The following is a 22802-nucleotide window of genomic DNA, read 5'->3' as shown; positions in this document are numbered from 1 at the left end:
AATTCAATGAATATTGCAGTTTTATGCAAATTATTCTTCTGCCTCTAAATCATACATGCAAAGTAACATGTTCATGGTATTTGGCAAAGATGTAGAGTGTTAGTCCAAATATCACTAAAACCAATCTTACCCCAATTGGCCAAAGGGGGGCGCTATATCATTTTGAGCAGTTTGTGAAACGCTTAAACCTGTTAGGATTTCTTTTTGCAATTTGCATGAAACATTCTACACACAATCTAAGGACCTTTATATAATATGCCTATGAAGTGCACACACACACAAAAAAATTATAATAATGAATATAGCTGCAAGCAGCGATGAAGTGGCCAAAGCCAAAAACACCTCAAATCATGAACACAGCCTGCAATGTGCGTGAAATCTTACAAGCACATTCCCAATAGGTCAAGGAACAGATACCACCCTTCTTACATTGGCCTGTTATAGCGCCACCAGCGGGTCAACTTTTGCACAACACATTTTTGGAACAAAATGGACCAATCTTTGACGTCAGTAACGTCAAAGAGAGCACTGCCTGCGATCTTGACATTTTGTACTTTTATAGCCATTGTTTTCTGGCTTGAAGCGAGCCCACAATTGTTTCGAAGGAACAATATTTTTCTAGTGACAATATCTAACCGTCATATCAAGTTCTCCTCAAAACTTCGGTTCCTTTCTACTCCTACATACTTAGACAGAAAATGAAAATAAAAACATCAATGTGTTCAGCTTACAGTGGCGAAGTGTGCTATTATTTTTTACAGCAATCGGCCAAATGGTGGCGCTGTAGGAAGCCTTCGAAAGTGCGAACTTTGAACAGATAGAGCTCATGCTCTGTTATACGTACAGTCATGAAACCTGTATACACCTATGCGTCTCCTCATGCCGAACAACTTTTACGCTCTGACTTTTGACCTCTGACCTTTAGATCCCCCAGAATTTTGAATTATATAAAAAACAGTAAAAATCTATCTCCTCCTGGGATTTTTGCGTTACGCGCACAAAACCTTTTTCACATGAACTTTGGACCAATACGGTCAAACTAGTCTCGGCGGATTTCTTTTAAAGTGAAATATAATTTTTTAATAATTCAATCAATATTGCGGTTTTATGCAAATTATTCTTCCGCCACTAAATCATACATGCAAACTTACACGTTCATGGCATTTGGCAAAGATGTGGAGGGTTAGTCAAAGTATCACTGAAACCAATTTTATTCCAATCGGCCAAAGGGGGGCACTATAAGAAGCGTTTGAAAATTCAAACTTCAAACGGGCATAAGTCATGACTCGTTTCGTTTGAAGACATGCAACTTGTTACACGCGTGCTTTGACTCAAGCGGAAGACATCTGTGTCGTTGTTAAGTAAGCTCCGCCCTTCAATTTTCCGCCATTTTGAGCAGTTTGTAAAACGCGTAAACCCGCTTTTATTCTGGAATTTTCGCTCCACGTGCACAAAACTTTTTTTACGTGAACTTTGGACCGATATCTAAAGATCTGTCAGATCGGATTTCTTTAAAATTGAAACATGCTTTTTTAAATAAATTCAATGAATATTGCAGTTTTATGCAAATTATTCTTCTGCCTCTAAATCATACATGCAAAGTAACATGTTCATGGCATTTGGCAAAGATGTAGAGTGTTAGTCCAAATATCACTAAAACCAATCTTACCCCAATTGGCCAAAGGGGGGCGCTATATCATTTTGAGCAGTTTGTGAAACGCTTAAACCCGTTAGGATTTTTTTTTTGCAATTTGCATGAAACATTCTACACACAATCTAAGGACCTTTATCTAACATGCCTATGAAGTGCACACACACAAAAAATAATAATAATAATGAATATAGCTGCAAGCAGCGATAAAGTGGCCAAAGCCAAAAACACCTCAAATCATGAACAAAGCCTGCAATGTGTGTGAAATCTTACAAGCACATTCCCAATAGGTCAAGGAACAGATACCACCCTTCTTACATTGGCCTGTTATAGCGCCACCAGCGGGTCAACTTTTGCACAACACATTTTTGGAACAAAATGGACCAATCTTTGACGTCAGTAACGTCAAAGAGAGCACTGCCTGCGATCTTGACATTTTGTACTTTTATAGCCATTGTTTTCTGGCTTGAAGCGAGCCCACAATTGTTTCGAAGGAACAATATTTTTCTAGTGACAATATCTAACCGTCATATCAAGTTCTCCTCAAAACTTCGGTTCCTTTCTACTCCTACATACTTAGACAGAAAATGAAAATAAAAACATCAATGTGTTCAGCTTACAGTGGCGAAGTGTGCTATTATTTTTTACAGCAATCGGCCAAATGGTGGCGCTGTAGGAAGCCTTCGAAAGTGCGAACTTTGAAAAGATAGAGCTCATGCTCTGTTATACGTACAGTCATGAAACCTGTATACACTTATGCGTCTCCTCATGCCGAACAACTTTTACGCTCTGACTTTTGACCTCTGACCTTTAGATCCCCCAGCATTTTGAATTATATAAAAAACAGTAAAAATCTATCTCCTCCTGGGATTTTTGCGTTACGCGCACAAAACTTTTTTCACATGAACTTTGGACCAATACGGTCAAACTAGTCTGGTCGGATTTCTTTTAAAGTGAAATATAATTTTTTAATAATTCAATCAATATTGCGGTTTTATGCAAATTATTCTTCGGCCTCTAAATCATACATGCAAAGTTACACGTTCATGGCATTTGGCAAAGATGTGGAGGGTTAGTCAAAGTATCACTGAAACCAATTTTATTCCAATCGGCCAAAGGGGGGCGCTATGCGAAGCGTCTGAAAATTCAAACTTCAAACGGGCATAAGTCATGACTCGTTTCGTTTGAAGACATGCAACTTGTTACACGCGTGCTTTGACTCAAGCGGAAGACATCTGTGTCGTTGTTAAGTAAGCTCCGCCCTTTGATTTTCCGCCATTTTGAGCAGTTTGTAAAACGCGTAAACCCGCTTTTATTCTGGAATTTTCGCGTCACGTGCACAAAACTTTTTTTACGTGAACTTTGGACCAATATCTAAAGATCTGTCAGATCGGATTTCTTTAACATTGAAACATGCTTTTTTAAATAATTCAAACAATATTGCATTTTTATGCAAATTATTCTTTTGCCTCTAAAACATACATGCAAAGTCACATTTTCATGACAAAATAGTGTAGAGGGTTAGTTCAAATATCACTGAAACCAATCTTACCCCAAATGGCCAAAGGGGTGCGCTATATAATTTTGAGCAGTTTGTAAAACGCTTAAACCCGTTTTTATTCTAGGATTCTTTTTGCAATTTGCATGAAACATTCTACACGCAATCTAAGGACCTTTATCTAACATGCCTATGAAGTGCACACAAAAAAATTATAAAATAATAATAATAAATATAGCTGCAAGCAGCGATAAAGTGTCCAAAGCCAAAAACACCTCAAATCATGAACACAGCCTGGGATGTGCGTGAAATCTTGCAAGCACATTCCCAATAGGTCAAGGAACAGATACCAACCTTCTCACATTGGCCTGTTATAGCGCCACCAGTGGGTCAACTTTTGCATAACACATTTTTGGAACAAAATGGACCAATCTTTGACGTCAGTAACGTCAAAGAGAGCACTGCCTGCGATCTTGACATTTTGTGCTTTTATAGCCATTGTTTTCTGGCTTGAAGCGAGCCCACAATTGTTTCGAAGGAACAATATTTTTCTAGTTGTGGGCTCGCCTATAAGGCGAGCACACTTTAGATATTGTCATTATTTATTTATTTATTTATCTATCAGGCAGGCATATCAAGTATCAAAAAACTTCGGTTCCTTTCTACTCCTACATACTTAGTGAGAAAATGAAAATAAAAACATCAATGTGTTCAGTTTACAGTGGCGAAGTGTGCTATTACTTTTTACAGCAATCGGCCAAATGGTGGCGCTGTAGGAAGCCTTCGAAAGTGCGAACTTTGAACAGGTATAGCTCATGCTGTGTTATACATACAGCCATGAAACCTGTATACACTTATGCGTCTCCTCATGCCGAACAACTTTTACCCTCTAACTTTTGACCTCTGACCTTTAGGTCTCCCACAATTCGGAATTATATGAAAAACAGTAAAAATCTATCTCCTCCTGGGTTTTTTTTGTTACGCGCACAAAACTTTTTTCACATGAACTTTGGACCAATACGGTCAGATTTATCTCGGTGGATTTCTTTTAAAGTGAAATATCATTTTTTAATAATTCAATCAATATTGCGGTTTTATGCAAATTATTCTTCGCCCTCTAAATCATACATGCAAAGTTACACGTTCATGGCATTTGGCAAAGATGTGGAGGGTTAGTCAAAGTATCACTGAAACCGATTTTATTCCAATCGGCCAAAGGGGGGCGCTATACGAAGCGTTTGAAAATTCAAACTTCAAACGGGCATAAGTCATGACTCGTTTCGTTTGAAGACACGCAACTTGTTACACGCGTGCTTTGACTCGAGCGGAAGACATCTGTGTCGTTGTTAAGTAAGCTCCGCCCTTCGATTTTCCGCCACTTTGAGCAGTTTGTAAAACGCGTAAACCCGCTTTTATTCTGGAATTTTCGCGTCACGTGCACAAAACTTTTTTTACGTGAACTTTGGACCGATATCTAAAGATCTGTCAGATCGGATTTCTTTAACATTGAAACATGCTTTTTTAAATAATTCAAACAATATTGCAGTTTTATGCAAATTATTCTTCTGCCTCTAAAACATACAAGCAAAGTCACATTTTCAAGACAAAATAGTGTAGAGGGTTAGTTCAAATATCACTGAAACCAATCTTACCCCAAATGGCCAAAGGGGGGCGCTATATAATTTTGAGCAGTTTGTAAAACGCTTAAACCCGTTTTTATTCTAGGATTTTTTTTGCAATTTGCATGAAACATTCTACACGCAATCTAAGGACCTTTATCTAACATGCCTATGAAGTGCACACAAAAAAATTATAAAATAATAATAATAAATATAGCTGCAAGCAGCGATAAAGTGTCCAAAGCCAAAAACACCTCAAATCATGAACACAGCCTGGGATGTGCGTGAAATCTTGCAAGCACATTCCCAATAGGTCAAGGAACAGATACCAACCTTCTCACAATGGCCTGTTATAGCGCCACCAGCGGGTCAACTTTTGCACAACACATTTTTGGAACAAAATGGACCAATCTTTGACGTCAGTAACGTCAAAGAGAGCACTGCCTGCGATCTTGACATTTTGTGCTTTTATAGCCATTGTTTTCTGGCTTGAAGCGAGCCCACAATTGTTTCGAAGGAACAATATTTTTCTAGTGACAATATCTAACCGTCATATCAAGTTCTCCTCAAAACTTCGGTTCCTTTCTACTCCTACATACTTAGACAGAAAATGAAAATAAAAACATCAATGTGTTCAGCTTACAGTGGCGAAGTGTGCTATTATTTTTTACAGCAATCGGCCAAATGGTGGCGCTGTAGGAAGCCTTCGAAAGTGCGAACTTTGAACAGATAGAGCTCATGTTCTGTTATACGTACAGTCATGAAACTTGTATACACGTATGCGTCTCCTCATGCCGAACAACTTTTGCACTCTGACTTTTGACCTCTGACCTTTAGATCCCCCAGAATTTTGAATTATATAAAAAACAGTAAAAATCTATCTCCTCCTGGGATTTTTGCGTTACGCGCACAAAACTTTTTTCACATGAACTTTGGACCAATACGGTCAAACTAGTCTCGGCGGATTTCTTTTAAAGTGAAATATAATTTTTTAATACTTCAATCAATATTGCGGTTTTATGCAAATTATTCTTCAGCCTCTAAATCATACATGCAAAGTTACACGTTCATGGCATTTGGCAAAGATGTGGAGGGTTAGTCAAAGTATCACTGAAACCAATTTTATTCCAATCGGCCAAAGGGGGGCGCTATACGAAGCGTTTGAAAATTCAAACTTCAAACGGGCATAAGTCATGACTCGTTTCGTTTGAAGACATGCAACTTGTTACACGCGTGCTTTGACTCAAGCGGAAGACATCTGTGTCGTTGTTAAGTAAGCTCCGCCCTTCGATTTTCCGCCTTTTTGAGCAGTTTGTAAAACGCGTAAACCCGCTTTTATTCTGGAATTTTCGCTCCACGTGCACAAAACTTTTTTTACGTGAACTTTGGACCGATATCTAAAGATCTGTCAGATCGGATTTCTTTAAAATTGAAACATGCTTTTTTTAAATAAATTCAATGAATATTGCAGTTTTATGCAAATTATTCTTCTGCCTCTAAATCATACATGCAAAGTAACATGTTCATGGTATTTGGCAAAGATGTAGAGTGTTAGTCCAAATATCACTAAAACCAATCTTACCCCAATTGGCCAAAGGGGGGCGCTATATCATTTTGAGCAGTTTGTGAAACGCTTAAACCTGTTAGGATTTCTTTTTGCAATTTGCATGAAACATTCTACACACAATCTAAGGACCTTTATATAATATGCCTATGAAGTGCACACACACACAAAAAAATTATAATAATGAATATAGCTGCAAGCAGCGATGAAGTGGCCAAAGCCAAAAACACCTCAAATCATGAACACAGCCTGCAATGTGCGTGAAATCTTACAAGCACATTCCCAATAGGTCAAGGAACAGATACCACCCTTCTTACATTGGCCTGTTATAGCGCCACCAGCGGGTCAACTTTTGCACAACACATTTTTGGAACAAAATGGACCAATCTTTGACGTCAGTAACGTCAAAGAGAGCACTGCCTGCGATCTTGACATTTTGTACTTTTATAGCCATTGTTTTCTGGCTTGAAGCGAGCCCACAATTGTTTCGAAGGAACAATATTTTTCTAGTTGTGGGCTCGCCTATAAGGCGAGCACACTTTAGATATTGTCATTATTTATCTATCAGGCAGGCAATCAACAGTAGACGGGATTTCGGTTCCTTTCTACTCCTACATACTTAGTGAGAAAATGAAAATAAAAACATCAATGTGTTCAGTTTACAGTGGCGAAGTGTGCTATTATTTTCTATAGCAATCGGCCAAATGGTGGCGCTGTAGGAAGCCTTCGAAAGTGCGAACTTTGAACAGGTATAGCTCATGCTGTGTTATACATACAGCCATGAAACCTGTATACACTTATGCGTCTCCTCATGCCGAACAACTTTTACCCTCTAACTTTTGACCTCTGACCTTTAGGTCTCCCACAATTCGGAATTATATGAAAAACAGTAAAAATCTATCTCCTCCTGGGTTTTTTTTGTTACGCGCACAAAACTTTTTTCACATGAACTTTGGACCAATACGGTCAGATTTATCTCGGTGGATTTCTTTTAAAGTGAAATATAATTTTTTAATAGTTCAATCAATATTGCGGTTTTATGCAAATTATTCTTCGGCCTCTAAATCATACATGCAAAGTTACACGTTCATGGCATTTGGCAAAGATGTGGAGGGTTAGTCAAAGTATCACTGAAACCAATTTTATTCCAATCGGCCAAAGGGGGGCGCTATACGAAGCGTCTGAAAATTCAAACTTCAAACGGGCATAAGTCATGACTCGTTTCGTTTGAAGACATGCAACTTGTTACACGCGTGCTTTGACTCAAGCGGAAGACATCTGTGTTGTTGTTAAGTAAGCTCCGCCCTTCAATTTTCCGCAATTTTGAGAAGTTTGTAAAACGCGTAAACCCGCTTTTATTCTGGAATTTTCGCGTCACGTGCACAAAACTTTTTTTACGTGAACTTTGGACCGATATCTAAAGATCTGTCAGATCGGATTTCTTTAACATTGAAACATGCTTTTTTAAATAATTCAAACAATATTGCATTTTTATGCAAATTATTCTTCTGCCTCTAAAACATACATGCAAAGTCACATTTTCATGACAAAATAGTGTAGAGGGTTAGTTCAAATATCACTGAAACCAATCTTACCCCAAATGGCCAAAGGGGGGCGCTATATAATTTTGAGCAGTTTGTAAAACGCTTAAACCCGTTTTTATTCTAGGATTCTTTTTTGCAATTTGCATGAAACATTCTACACGCAATCTAAGGACCTTTATCTAACATGCCTATGAAGTGCACACAAAAAAATTATAAAATAATAATAATAAATATAGTTGCAAGCAGCGATAAAGTGGTCAAAGCCAAAAACACCTCAAATCATGAACACAGCCTGGGATGTGCGTGAAATCTTGCAAGCACATTCCCAATAGGTCAAGGAACAGATAACACATTTTTGGAACAAAATGGACCAATCTTTGACGTCAGTAACGTCAAAGAGAGCACTGCCTGCGATCTTGACATTTTGTGCTTTTATAGCCATTGTTTTCCGGCTTGAAGCGAGCCCACTATTGTTTCGAAGGAACAATATTTTTCTAGTGACAATATCTAACCGTCATATCAAGTTCTCCTCAAAACTTCGGTTCCTTTCTACTCCTACATACTTAGACAGAAAATGAAAATAAAAACATCAATGTGTTCAGCTTACAGTGGCGAAGTGTGCTATTATTTTTTACAGCAATCGGCCAAATGGTGGCGCTGTAGGAAGCCTTCGAAAGTGCGAACTTTGAACAGATAGAGCTCATGCTCTGTTATACGTACAGTCATGAAACCTGTATACACATATGCGTCTCCTCATGCCGAACAACTTTTACCCTCTAACTTTTGACCTCTGACCTTTAGATCCCCCAGAATTTTGAATTATATAAAAAACAGTAAAAATCTATCTCCTCCTGGGATTTTTGCGTTACGCGCACAAAACTTTTTTCACATGAACTTTGGACCAATACGGTCAAACTAGTCTCGGCGGATTTCTTTTAAAGTGAAATATAATTTTTTAATACTTCAATCAATATTGCGGTTTTATGCAAATTATTCTTCAGCCTCTAAATCATACATGCAAAGTTACACGTTCATGGCATTTGGCAAAGATGTGGAGGGTTAGTCAAAGTATCACTGAAACCAATTTTATTCCAATCGGCCAAAGGGGGGCGCTATACGAAGCGTTTGAAAATTCAAACTTCAAACGGGCATAAGTCATGACTCGTTTCGTTTGAAGACATGCAACTTGTTACACGCGTGCTTTGACTCAAGCGGAAGACATCTGTGTTGTTGTTAAGTAAGCTCCGCCCTTTGATTTTCCGCCATTTTGAGCAGTTTGTAAAACGCGTAAACCCGCTTTTATTCTGGAATTTTTGCTCCACGTGCACAAAACTTTTTTTACGTGAACTTTGGACCGATATCTAAAGATCTGTCAGATCGGATTTCTTTAAAATTGAAACATGCTTTTTTAAATAAATTCAATGAATATTGCAGTTTTATGCAAATTATTCTTCTGCCTCTAAATCATACATGCAAAGTAACATGTTCATGGCATTTGGCAAAGATGTAGAGTGTTAGTCCAAATATCACTAAAACCAATCTTACCCCAATTGGCCAAAGGGGGGCGCTATATCATTTTGAGCAGTTTGTGAAACGCTTAAACCCGTTAGGATTTTTTTTTGCAATTTGCATGAAACGTTCTACACACAATCTAAGGACCTTTATATAATATGCCTATGAAGTGCACACACACAAAAAAAAATAATAATAATGAATATAGCTGCAAGCAGCGATAAAGTGGCCAAAGCCAAAAACACCTCAAATCATGAACACAGCCTGCAATGTGCGTGAAATCTTACAAGCACATTCCCAATAGGTCAAGGAACAGATACCACCCTTCTTACATTTGCCTGTTATAGCGCCACCAGTGGGTCAACTTTTGCACAACACATTTTTGGAACAAAATGGACCAATCTTTGACGTCAGTAACGTCAAAGAGAGCACTGCCTGCGATCTTGACATTTTGTACTTTTATAGCCATTGTTTTCTGGCTTGAAGCGAGCCCACAATTGTTTCGAAGGAACAATATTTTTCTAGTTGTGGGCTCGCCTATAAGGCGAGCACACTTTAGATATTGTCATTATTTCTATACTAGGCAGGCAGTCAGTGCAAGTATCAAAAAACTTCGGTTCCTTTCTACTCCTACATACTTAGTGAGAAAATGAAAATAAAAACATCAATGTGTTCAGCTTACTGTGGCGACGTGTGCTATTACTTTTTACAGCAATCGGCCAAATGGTGGCGCTGTAGGAAGCCTTCGAAAGTGCGAACTTTGAACAGGTATAGCTCATGCTGTGTTTGAGGTAAAGCCATGAAACCTGTATACACGTATGCGTCTCCTCATGCCGAACAACTTTTACCCTCTAACTTTTGACCTCTGACCTTTAGGTCTCCCACAATTCGGAATTATATGAAAAACAGTAAAAATCTATCTCCTCCTGGGTTTTTTTTGTTACGCGCACAAAACTTTTTTCACATGAACTTTGGACCAATACGGTCAGATTTATCTCGGTGGATTTCTTTTAAAGTGAAATATCATTTTTTAATAATTCAATCAATATTGCGGTTTTATGCAAATTATTCTTCGGCCTCTAAATCATACATGCAAAGTTACACGTTCATGGCATTTGGCAAAGATGTGGAGGGTTAGTCAAAGTATCACTGAAACCAATTTTATTCCAATCGGCCAAAGGGGGGCGCTATACGAAGCGTTTGAAAATTCAAACTTCAAACGGGCATAAGTCATGACTCGTTTCATTTGAAGACATGCAACTTGTTACACGCGTGCTTTGACTCAAGCGGAAGACATCTGTGTCGTTGTTAAGTAAGCTCCGCCCTTCGATTTTCCGCCATTTTGAGCAGTTTGTAAAACACGTAAACCCGCTTTTATTCTGGAATTTTCGCTCCACGTGCACAAAACATTTTTTACGTGAACTTTGGACCGATATCTAAAGATCTGTCAGATCGGATTTCTTTAAAATTGAAACATGCTTTTTTAAATAAATTCAATGAATATTGCAGTTTTATGCAAATTATTCTTCTGCCTCTAAATCATACATGCAAAGTAACATGTTCATGGCATTTGGCAAAGATGTAGAGTGTTAGTCCAAATATCACTAAAACCAATCTTACCCCAATTGGCCAAAGGGGGGCGCTATATCATTTTGAACAGTTTGTGAAACGCTTAAACCCGTTAGGATTTTTTTTTGCAATTTGCATGAAACATTCTACACACAATCTAAGGACCTTTATCTAATATGCCTATGAAGTGCACACACACAAAAATAATAATAATAATGAATATAGCTGCAAGCAGCGATAAAGTGGCCAAAGCCAAAAACACCTCAAATCATGAACACAGCCTGCAATGTGCTTGAAATCTTGCAAGCACATTCCCAATAGGTCAAGGAACAGATACCACCCTTCTTACATTGGCCTGTTATAGCGTCAACTTTTGCACAACACATTTTTGGAACAAAATGGACCAATCTTTGACGTCAGTAACGTCAAAGAGAGCACTGCCTGCGATCTTGACATTTTGTACTTTTATAGCCATTGTTTTCTGGCTTGAAGCGAGCCCACTATTGTTTCGAAGGAACAATATTTTTCTAGTGACAATATCTAACCGTCATATCAAGTTCTCCTCAAAACTTCGGTTCCTTTCTACTCCTACATACTTAGTGAGAAAATGAAAATAAAAACATCAATGTGTTCAGCTTACTGTGGCGACGTGTGCTATTACCTTTTACAGCAATCGGCCAAATGGTGGCGCTGTAGGAAGCCTTCGAAAGTGCGAACTTTGAACAGGTATAGCTCATGCTCTGTTATACGTACAGCCATGAAACCTGTATACACGTATGCGTCTCCTCATGCCGAACAATTTTTACGCTCTGACTTTTGACCTCTGATCTTTAGATCCCTCAGAATTTGGAATTATATGAAAAACAGTAAAAATCTATCTCCTCCTGGGATCTTTGCGATACGCGCATGAAACTTTTTTCACATGAACTTTGGACCAATACGGTCAAACTAGTCTCGGCGGATTTCTTTTAAAGTGAAATATATTTTATTAATAATTCAATCAATGTTGCGGTTTTATGCAAATTATTCTTCTGCCTCTAAATCATACATGCAAAGTTACACGTTCATGGCATTTGGCAAAGATGTGGAGGGTTAGTCAAAGTATCACTGAAACCAATTTTATTCCAATCGGCCAAAGGGGGGCGCTATACGAAGCGTTTGAAAATTCAAACTTCAAACGGGCATAAGTCATGAATCGTTTCGTTTGAAGACATGCAACTTGTTACACGCGTGCTTTGACTCGAGCGGAAGACATCTGTGTCGTTGTTAAGTAAGCTCCGCCCCCCGATTTTCCGCCATATTGAGCAGTTTGTAAAACGCGTAAACCCGCTTTTATTCTGGAATTTTCACTCCACGTGCACAAAACTTTTTTTACGTGAACTTTGGACCGATATCTAAAGATCTGTCAGATCGGATTTCTTTAAAATTGAAACATGCTTTTTAAAATAAATTCAATGAATATTGCAGTTTTATGCAAATTATTCTTCTGCCTCTAAATCATACATGCAAAGTAACATGTTCATGGCATTTGGCAAAGATGTAGAGTGTTAGTCCAAATATCACTAAAACCAATCTTACCCCAATTGGCCAAAGGGGGGCGCTATATCATTTTGAGCAGTTTGTGAAACGCTTAAACCCGTTAGGATTTATTTTTGCAATTTGCATGAAACATTCTACACACAATCTAAGGACCTTTATCTAATATGCCTATGAAGTGCACACACACAAAAAAAATAATAATAATGAATATAGCTGCAAGCAGCGATAAAGTGGCCAAAGCCAAAAACACCTCAAATCATGAACACAGCCTGCAATGTGCGTGAAATCTTGCAAGCACATTCCCAATAGGTCAAGGAGCAGATACCACCCTTCTTACATTGGCCTGTTATAGCGCCACCAGCGGGTCAACTTTTGCACAACACATTTTTGGAACAAAATGGACCAATCTTTGACGTCGGTAACGTCAAAGAGAGCACTGCCTGCGATCTTGACATTTTGTACTTTTATAGCCATTGTTTTCTGGCTTGAAGCGAGCCCACAATTGTTTCGAAGGAACAATATTTTTCTAGTGAGAACTTGATATTGTCATATCAAGTTCTCCTCAAAACTTCGGTTCCTTTCTACTCCTACATACTTAGTGAGAAAATGCAAATAAAAACATCAATGTGTTCAGCTTACAGTGGCGAAGTGTGCTATTATTTTATACAGCAATCGGCCAAATGGTGGCGCTGTAGGAAGCCTTCGAAAGTGCGAACTTTGAACAGGTAGAGCTCATGCTCTGTTATACGTACAGCCATGAAACCTGTATACACGTATGCGTCTCCTCATGCCGAACAACCTTTACGCTCTGACTTTTCACCTCTGACCTTTAGATCCCCCAAAATTTGGAATTATATGAAAAACAGTAAAAATCTATCTCCTCCTGGGATTTTCGCGTTATGCTCACAAAACTTTTTTCACATGAACTTTGGACCAATACGGTCAAACTAGTCTCGCCGGATTTCTTTTAAAGTGAAATATAATTTTTTAATACTTCAATCAATATTGCGGTTTTATGCAAATTATTCTTCGGCCTCTAAATCATACATGCAAAGTTACACGTTCATGGCATTTGGCAAAGATGTGGAGGGTTAGTCAAAGTATCACTGAAACCAATTTTATTCCAATCGGCCAAAGGGGGGCGCTATACGAAGCGTTTGAAAATTCAAACTTCAAACGGGCATAAGTCATGACTCGTTTTGTTTGAAGACATGCAACTTGTTACACGCGTGCTTTGACTCGAGCGGAAGACATCTGTGTCGTTGTTAAGTAGGCTCCGCCCTTCGATTTTCCGCCATATTGAGCAGTTTGTAAAACGCGTAAACCCGCTTTTATTCTGGAATTTTCGCTCCACGTGCACAAAACTTTTTTTACGTGAACTTTGGACCGATATCTAAAGATCTGTCAGATCGGATTTCTTTAAAATTGAAACATGCTTTTTAAAATAAATTCAATGAATATTGCAGTTTTATGCAAATTATTCTTCTGCCTCTAAATCATACATGCAAAGTAACATGTTCATGGCATTTGGCAAAGATGTAGAGTGTTAGTCCAAATATCACTAAAACCAATCTTACCCCAATTGGCCAAAGGGGGGCGCTATATCATTTTGAGCAGTTTGTGAAACGCTTAAACCCGTTAGGATTTTTTTTTTGCAATTTGCATGAAACATTCTACACGCAATCTAAGGAGCTTTATCTAACATGCCTAGGAAGTGCACACAAAAAAATTATAAAATAATAATAATAAATATAGCTGCAAGCAGCGATAAAGTGTCCAAAGCCAAAAACACCTCAAATCATGAACACAGCCTGGGATGTGCGTGAAATCTTGCAAGCACATTCCCAATAGGTCAAGGAACAGATACCAACCTTCTCACATTGGCCTGTTATAGCGCCACCAGCAGGTAAACTTTTGCCTAACACATTTTTGGAACAAAATGGACCAATCTTTGACGTCAGTAACGTCAAAGAGAGCACTGCCTGCGATCTTGACGTTTTGTGCTTTTATAGCCATTGTTTTCTGGCTAGAAGCGAGCCCACAATTGTTTCGAAGGAACAATATTTTTCTAGTGACAATATCTAACCGTCATATCAAGTTCTCCTCAAACCTTCGGTTCCTTTCTACTCCTACATACTTAGACAGAAAATGAAAATAAAAACATCAATGTGTTCAGCTTACAGTGGCGAAGTGTGCTATTATTTTTTACAGCAATCGGCCAAATGGTGGCGCTGTAGGAAGCCTTCGAAAGTGCGAACTTTGAACAGATAGAGCTCATGCTCTGTTATACGTACAGTCATGAAACCTGTATACACGTATGCGTCTCCTCATGCCGAACAACTTTTACGCTCTGACTTTTGACCTCTGACCTTTAGATCCCCCAGAATTTTGAATTATATAAAAAACAGTAAAAATCTATCTCCTCCTGGGATTTTTGCGTTACGCGCACAACACTTTTTTCACATGAACTTTGGACCAATACGGTCAAACTAGTCTCGGCGGATTTCTTTTAAAGTGAAATATAATTTTTTAATAATTCAATCAATATTGCGGTTTTATGCAAATTATTCTTCGGCCTCTAAATCATACATGCAAAGTTACACGTTCATGGCATTTGGCAAAGATGTGGAGGGTTAGTCAAAGTATCACTGAAACCAATTTTATTCCAATCGGCCAAAGGGGGGCGCTATACGAAGCGTTTGAAAATTCAAACTTCAAACGGGCATAAGTCATGACTCGTTTCGTTTGAAGACATGCAACTTGTTACACGCGTGCTTTGACTCAAGCGGAAGACATCTGTGTCGTTGTTAAGTAAGCTCCGCCCTTCGATTTTCCGCCTTTTTGAGCAGTTTGTAAAACGCGTAAACCCGCTTTTATTCTGGAATTTTCGCGTCACGTGCACAAAACTTTTTTTACGTGAACTTTGGACCGATATCTAAAGATCTGTCAGATCGGATTTCTTTAACATTGAAACATGCTTTTTTAAATAATTCAAACGATATTGCATTTTTATGCAAATTATTCTTCTGCCTCTAAAACATACATGCAAAGTCAGATTTTCATGACAAAATAGTGTAGAGGGTTAGTTCAAATATCACTGAAACCAATCTTACCCCAAATGGCCAAAGGGGGGCGCTATATAATTTTGAGCAGTTTGTAAAACGCTTAAACCCGTTTTTATTCTAGGATTTTTTTTGCAATTTGCATGAAACATTCTACACGCAATCTAAGGACCTTTATCTAACATGCCTATGAAGTGCACACAAAAAAATTATAAAATAATAATAATAAATATAGCTGCAAGCAGCGATAAAGTGGCCTAAGCCAAAAACACCTCAAATCATGAACACAGCCTGCAATGTGCGTGAAATCTTGCAAGCACATTCCCAATAGGTCAAGGAACAGATACCACCCTTCTTACATTGGCCTGTTATAGCGCCACCAGCGGGTCAACTTTTGCACAACACATTTTTGGAACAAAATGGACCAATCTTTGACGTCAGTAACGTCAAAGAGAGCACTGCCTGCGATCTTGACATTTTGTACTTTTATAGCCATTGTTTTCCGGCTTGAAGCGAGCCCACAATTGTTTCGAAGGAACAATATTTTTCTAGTGACAATATCTAACCGTCATATCAAGTTCTCCTCAAAACTTCGGTTCCTTTCTACTCCTACATACTTAGTGAGAAAATGAAAATAAAAACATCAATGTGTTCAGCTTACTGTGGCGACGTGTGCTATTACTTTTTACAGCAATCGGCCAAATGGTGGCGCTGTAGGAAGCCTTCGAAAGTGCGAACTTTGAACAGGTATAGCTCATGCTCTGTTATACGTACAGCCATGAAACCTGTATACACGTATGCGTCTCCTCATGCCGAACAATTTTTACGCTCTGACTTTTGACCTCTGATCTTTAGATCCCTCAGAATTTGGAATTATATGAAAAACAGTAAAAATCTATCTCCTCCTGGGATCTTTGCGATACGCGCATGAAACTTTTTTCACATGAACTTTGGACCAATACGGTCAAACTAGTCTCGGCGGATTTCTTTTAAAGTGAAATATATTTTATTAATAATTCAATCAATGTTGCGGTTTTATGCAAATTATTCTTCGGCCTCTAAATCATACATGCAAAGTTACACGTTCATGGCATTTGGCAAAGATGTGGAGGGTTAGTCAAAGTATCACTGAAACCAATTTTATTCCAATCGGCCAAAGGGGGGCGCTATACGAAGCGTTTGAAAATTCAAACTTCAAACGGGCATAAGTCATGACTCGTTTCGTTTGAAGACATGCAACTTGTTACACGCGTGCTTTGACTCGAGCGGAAGACATCTGTGTCGTTGTTAAGTAAGCTCCGCCCCCCGATTTTCCGCCATATTGAGCAGTTTGTAAAACGCGTAAACCCGCTTTTATTCTGGAATTTTCACTCCACGTGCACAAAACTTTTTTTACGTGAACTTTGGACCGATATCTAAAGATCTGTCAGATCGGATTTCTTTAAAATTGAAACATGCTTTTTAAAATAAATTCAATGAATATTGCAGTTTTATGCAAATTATTCTTCTGCCTCTAAATCATACATGCAAAGTAACATGTTCATGGCATTTGGCAAAGATGTAGAGTGTTAGTCCAAATATCACTAAAACCAATCTTACCCCAATTGGCCAAAGGGGGGCGCTATATCATTTTGAGCAGTTTGTGAAACGCTTAAACCCGTTAGGATTTATTTTTGCAATTTCCATGAAACATTCTACACACAATCTAAGGACCTTTATCTAATATGCCTATGAAGTGCACACACACAAAAAAAATAATAATAAATAATATAGCTCCAAAAACACCTCAAATCATGAACACAGCCTGCAATGTGCGTGAAATCTTGCAAGCACATTCCCAATAGGTCAAGGAGCAGATACCACCCTTCTTACATTGGCCTGTTATAGCGCCACCAGCGGGTCAACTTTTGCACAACACATTTTTGGAACAAAATGGACCGATCTTTGACGTCAGTAACGTCAAAGAGAGCACTGCCTGCGATCTTGACATTTTGTACTTTTATAGCCATTGTTTTCTGGCTTGAAGCGAGCCCACAATTGTTTCGAAGGAACAATATTTTTCTAGTGACAATATCTAACCGTCATATCAAGTTCTCCTCAAAACTTCGGTTCCTTTCTACTCCTATATACTTAGACAGAAAATGAAAATAAAAACATCAATGTGTTTAGCTTACAGTGGCGAAGTGTGCTATTATTTTTTACAGCAATCGGCCAAATGGTGGCGCTGTAGGAAGCCTTCGAAAGTGCGAACTTTGAACAGATAGAGCTCATGCTCTGTTATACTTACAGTCATGAAACCTGTATACACGTATGCGTCTCCTCATGCCGAACAACTTTTACGCTCTGACTTTTGACCTCTGACCTTTAGATCCCCCAGAATTTTGAATTATATAAAAAACAGTAAAAATCTATCTCCTCCTGGGATTTTTGCGTTACGCGCACAAAACTTTTTTCACATGAACTTTGGACCAATACGGTCAGACTAGTCTCGGCGGATTTCTTTTAAAGTGAAATATAATTTTTTAATAATTCAATCAATATTGCGGTTTTATGCAAATTATTCTTCGGCCTCTAAATCATACATGCAAAGTTACACGTTCATGGCATTTGGCAAAGATGTGGAGGGTTAGTCAAAGTATCACTGAAACCAATTTTATTCCAATCGGCCAAAGGGGGGCGCTATACGAAGCGTTTGAAAATTCAAACTTCAAACGGGCATAAGTCATGACTCGTTTCGTTTGAAGACATGCAACTTGTTACACGCGTGCTTTGACTCGAGCGGAAGACATCTGTGTCGTTGTTAAGTAAGCTCCGCCCTTCAATTTTCCGCCATTTTGAGCAGTTTGTAAAACGCGTAAACCCGCTTTTATTCTGGAATTTTTGCTCCACGTGCACATAACTCTTTTTTACGTTAACTTTGGACCGATATCTAAAGATCTGTCAGATCGGATTTCTTTAAAATTGAAACATGCTTTTTTAAATAAATTCAATGAATATTGCAGTTTTATGCAAATTATTCTTCTGCCTCTAAATCATACATGCAAAGTAACATGTTCATGGCATTTGGCAAAGATGTAGAGTGTTAGTCCAAATATCACTAAAACCAATCTTACCCCAATTGGCCAAAGGGGGGCGCTATATCATTTTGAGCAGTTTGTGAAACGCTTAAACCCGTTAGGATTTTTTTTTGCAATTTGCATGAAACATTCTACACACAATCTAAGGACCTTTATCTAATATGCCTATGAAGTGCACACACACAAAAAATATAAAATAATAATGAATATAGCTGCAAGCGGCGATAAAGTGGCCAAAGCCAAAAACACCTCAAATCATGAACACAGCCTGCAATGTGCGTGAAATCTTGCAAGCACATTCCCAATAGGTCAAGGAACAGATACCACCCTTCTTACATTGGCCTGTTATAGCGCCACCAGCGGGTCAACTTTTGCTCAACACATTTTTGGAACAAAATGGACCAATCTTTGACGTCAGTAACGTCAAAGAGAGCACTGCCTGCGATCTTGACATTTTGTACTTTTATAGCCATTGTTTTCTGGCTTGAAGCGAGCCCACAATTGTTTCGAAGGAACAATATTTTTCTAGTTGCAATCCCTGCAGTAACATCTGTCAACCATAACTGTCACAACACAAAAATGTTATAAATAATACTGAGAATACTAATAAACCATCAAAGTACAATACATAAACCCAGGATACATAAAAACATTCAAAGTTTCAAATGTAAAAAAAAAGATCCCATCAAGATTTGGCAGGCCCCCTGTTGTAACTGGACCCCCCAGGGATCCCGGACCCCCCGTGGAAGACCCCTGTTATTTGCTACTAATCCTTTTTGTTTTCAGAGCCCAGCTACAAAAACCTTATGATTCAATTATGATCTAATTTAACATTGTTCTGGAGCAGGAGCAGAGCGATTACTGAGATAGGCTCAGGGGTCCATCTGGGGGGTCCCAGGTGAGGAGTGACCCCAACCAAACATCAGAAAGGTTATTCTGGCTGCTTTAAAAGTGTAATACATGAACTCAGGATGTTTTAAACCAGGGGTGTCAAACTCATTTTGGGTTGAGGGCCACATTGGTCAAAAGGTTATTTGAGCTGGGCCGCAGCCAGCTCACGCGCACACACATCCAGCTAAGTGCCATTAAGTGTGCATATATATATATATATATATATATATATATATATATATATATATATATATATATATATATATATATAAAATAAACATATGTATATATATAAACATATGAATATATATATGTGTACACACACACACACACACACACACACACACACACACACACACACACACACACACACACACACACACACACACACACACACACACACACACACACATTTTCAAACAATTTTCCAAACTATTACACTCAGTGTGAATGGCTGTTATACCAGCATTGTTTTTCAATCTGTTGGCAGTCAGTTCTATAACTACAGTATTTATGAACAATAGTTAATTTATACAATTTGAAGGGAAAGAGATTACCTTTTTAACATTCCAACATTCCAGCATTTACATAAGCCGTTTCTGTTAGCTAATGGGTGGCTATCTGTAGTTATGGCAAGCAACAGGGAAGATCTAGCCAACTACACAACCCTATCATCATTATTCAGCATGTTCAAGAGGTGGGACATGTGCATACTGATATAACACGCACGCACACACACACACACACACACACACACACACACACACACACACACACACACACACACACACACACACACATCCACAATAAATCTATCTAAGTATTTTGTTGTGATTAAACATGTTTCACACAGTGACCACTAGATGGTATCATGAGACCAGGACTGTTCCTTAGAGCAACAGGAAGAGATATTAAAAGTTCCTCCCTTCCTATGAAACAACATGTTTGTCAGTTAAACACTTTGTTCCAGGATCCATTTTGAGAAGAACAGCAACGCAGAAGGACCAACACACACAGTTTAATGGAGGGTAAGTGTGTTTAATAATACTAATCCATCTGTTCTATAGGCTACATTAATGTAGATTACATTAAATACATGTAATATTATTCTATAAACTTATTGATTGATTGATTGAAGAATTTATTAGAAAAAAGAAAAAAGTACAGTTTCATGACAGTACAAATCACTGGTACAAGGTCAACTAAAAGGAGATCCTAGAAAGCCGAGGCTTATTTCCACAGGAGCAGTCGGAAGATACACGCACATCCCAGTGACTGCGACGGGTGCTGGATCCAAAAAATAGACTGGAGAAGAGGAGAAAGAATCCGCACACTGTCTCTCAGCTCCCAAGATTTTTATTAACACAGCGGGCAAAAGAATTAACACAACGTTTCGGCCTATCTGGCCTTCATCAGGTGTATACTGTCATCAGTAACATTGAATAACATTGAAAGACAGACGAAACCACTGTAATCTAAGATCACAGGGAGGGGCTGAGGCTTTGTTTATAGCAGGGATGTCAAATTCAAATACACAGTTATTCTTATGTCTCTGTCAGTAATTTCAAGTGAAAAAAAATGTCAACAGGCAAACAGCAACAAAACAAAATCCCTTAATAGCAAGATAAAAGGGGAGCCTAGGTAGATAAAATGGTCATTTTACGCTCATTCGATTAAAAGCGACAGAGACTTTTATTTGCCCCTTTTATCCCCCCCCCCCTCTAGAGAGAGAGAGAGAGAGAGAGAGAGAGAGAGAGAGAGAGAGGAGGAGGGGGGCCTGGAGGGGCCTGGAGGGGCCTGGAGGGGGCAGCTGCAGCAGCAGCAAACTTCCACTCACTGTTTCTGGGAAATGGTCAGGGCTGCTGTAGGTTTCGTTTCTGTCACATATTGTGCTACACCTCCTGAACTTGTGACGATTGGGTCCAATATTTAGTTCAGTGAGTGACCCACTGTGATTGCTGTGTTCATGTGCACTCTCCCAAGTTAACTCCAACCTGCTTCCTGCCTCCTAAAAAGGTGTCAACCTACTTCACGCAGACAAGGGAAGCAAACCAAAGATGGCGTGTCTGATCTTGCTATTTTCGTCTTGGTTGCTATTTCCGGTCTTAGGTACGACCACACGAGATCTCGTTGTAAACTAGCTCTGGTCCATAGCGTTAGTGGAGTTCTCCCTAACGCTATGTTCCTCTACCTCCGTATTCCTTGGCAAAACCAGAACACCCCGCCGTCTGGTCCAAAAATAACAAAAACTGTTTCGCCCCTCATCAAACCAAAGGTATCAGTGGCCAGTTGAAAGCTTACTCTACTTAGTGGACGAGGTCTGAGCCCCCCACCACACGATTAAAATACATTTCTAGGGCAAAATGAAAAATATTCCACCGGATGGAGACGCTCTTCCAGGTTTTTACGAAACAGCGCTTCCAACGTCGCAGAGTTGAATAACACCCAGTGAGACTAATGCTCATTGTAATTCGGTCCTCTGACCTGCGCGGCAGTAGTGAGTTGGCACCTTGATGGCGACGACAAATAGTGAAAAACGAGAAGAAATTGAGTCTCCATCCGGTAGAATATTTTTTCATTTGGCCCTAGAAATGTATTTTAATCGTGTGGTGGGGGGCTCAGCCCGCGTCCACTAAGTAGAGTAAGCTTTCAACTGTCCACTGATACCTTTGGTTTGGTGAGGGGCGAAACAGTTTGTGTTATTTTCGGACCAGACGGCGGGGTTTTCCGGTTTTGCCAAGGAATACGGAGGTAGAGGAACATAGCGTTAGGGAGAACTCCACTAACGCTATGGACCAGAGCTAGTTGTAAACATGTAAAGAAACGAAAGAGAAAGAGAAGCGCTCCCTTCCGCCTGTACGTCTGTCTGTCTGGTGACACCGTATTGCTTAAAAGAGGACCCGGTAAGATATTTAGTCACTTTACTTACGTTGAGATGTGCGCTGCGACGTAGTTTTAATTAAAACGTGTTTGATGAATACTTTACGTTTGGAAACCCCCTGTTGCCTGATGTTTTTCCGCCCGTCATGCTGAATAGCCTGGTGGTGACGCGAGGTTTTAGCCTGATGTCACAACAACACTGATCAGCCGACTGTCCAGTGTCCAGCTGAATGAGAATCATAACTCTAATCTGGTGCTAATACATTAACTTTGGCAGTCTAGAAGAACTGAACGAGAGAGACACATGAGCACATTTGTTCATAGAAAGTAAGAGAGAGGCCGGATGTGTAGTATTTTTTTTTTATCACTAGCTTAGCCTTGGATCAAGATCTGATA

General features: G+C 39.0%; 1 protein-coding gene across 11 annotated transcripts in view; it reads left to right on the top strand.

Moving 5' to 3' along the window:
- LOC308281460 (uncharacterized protein) overlaps positions 1-22802 on the top strand; it is a 131498-nt gene that overhangs the window by 82397 nt on the left and 26299 nt on the right. For 3 of the 11 annotated variants that reach the window (XM_080721655.1, XM_080721654.1, XM_080721660.1), the window contains exon 1: positions 20498-20554. The exons of the other annotated variants lie outside the window; for them this stretch is intronic. The gene's annotated coding sequence lies outside the window, so the exon portion shown is untranslated. Of the gene's footprint in view, positions 1-20497; positions 20555-22802 lie in introns of those variants that run through there. 11 annotated transcript variants of the gene reach the window in all.

Source organism: Nannobrachium achirus (genome assembly GCF_963921795.1).
Source record: "Nannobrachium achirus genome assembly, chromosome: 1".
Taxonomy (NCBI): Eukaryota; Metazoa; Chordata; class Actinopteri; order Myctophiformes; family Myctophidae; genus Nannobrachium; species Nannobrachium achirus.
Note: the sequence above shows the minus strand (reverse complement) of the source record. Positions and strands in the feature narration are given on the sequence as shown.